The sequence below is a fragment of the Hesperophylax consimilis genome, chromosome 24 (genome assembly GCF_061612785.1).
Source record: "Hesperophylax consimilis isolate HC1 chromosome 24, BYU_Hcon_1.0, whole genome shotgun sequence".
In the NCBI taxonomy this organism is placed as follows: domain Eukaryota; kingdom Metazoa; phylum Arthropoda; class Insecta; order Trichoptera; family Limnephilidae; genus Hesperophylax; species Hesperophylax consimilis.
This window is the reverse complement of record NC_142859.1, coordinates 28003501-28004583: the sequence shown is the minus strand read 5'-3', so window position 1 is coordinate 28004583 and position 1083 is coordinate 28003501.

The window sequence follows — 1083 nt, the reverse complement described above, 5'->3', positions numbered from 1 at the left end:
TAAGCTCACCAAAAGAAAAATTTCGTATAAATTGAAGGAAAAACCTACAAAGTTCCGATATTGAAAAATACCTGGGACTTCATATCGATAAAAACTCGCCCCTTTACTAATAAGCTTGATTTAAATTTGACACAGCTGTTAAGCAACAAGTAGTGTTTATTAAACGTTTATTATTAACGCCCTTCACATTTAAGCATCACATATAAAATTAAAAAATATATCTCACTAGGTACCTAATTGGTGTATTTCGTAGAGTAGCTCATCGTCTACCAGCAAAATTAAATAGGGGATTATACTTTAATTTAATCCAATCTCATCTAAAATATCTAATAGAAATGTGAGGAAACGCACAAATCACGTATCTAAACGACGACACACAATACAGAATAAAGTTATTTTAATTATATCCAGAAACAGAAAACTATTCGAATATTACATATCTATAAAATTCAAAACATATTTATACAGACGAACATATAAGTATAATATATTGTTACTTGGGTAGTAATCAATAAAATATTCATGTGTACTCAAGTTAAAAGTGATAGAATTATATAGATATTGAATCAAGACCACACAGACAAAAACTTTGTCGAATAATTGTTACTAGTGACATCCAGCGACTGTTGGTAAAAGCTATTCTCTTGACACAATCGTATTCGGAAGTGGTGAGAAACTTTGGGCAACAAAAAATATTTTAAAGGTACAAATGGCAGTACAGTACCATAAATAATATTCATTTATATAAACGATAATTTTGTATCCAAAATATCTACGATATACCCAAAATGTGACAACGCCATGACAGCAAACAACTGTGTAGGTCTGTAAAATATTCTCGTGGGCTTGCAATCGATTGAATTATATGTTCATTCGATTGAGTTTTTAGTACTTACTTATTTCGAAAATTTTCAATAAATTAATCGTTTCTGTCGCATAAAATTATTTTATCCTATTTAGCCGAGGCCGTTAGATATTCCTTATAGCTGCAAACATATCTCGGTCCTCCTCGAGCGATTCAAAAGTTTCGCTCGTTTCTGAACACCACTTCGATATCTATGGCATCAATTGTGATTTTGTCTA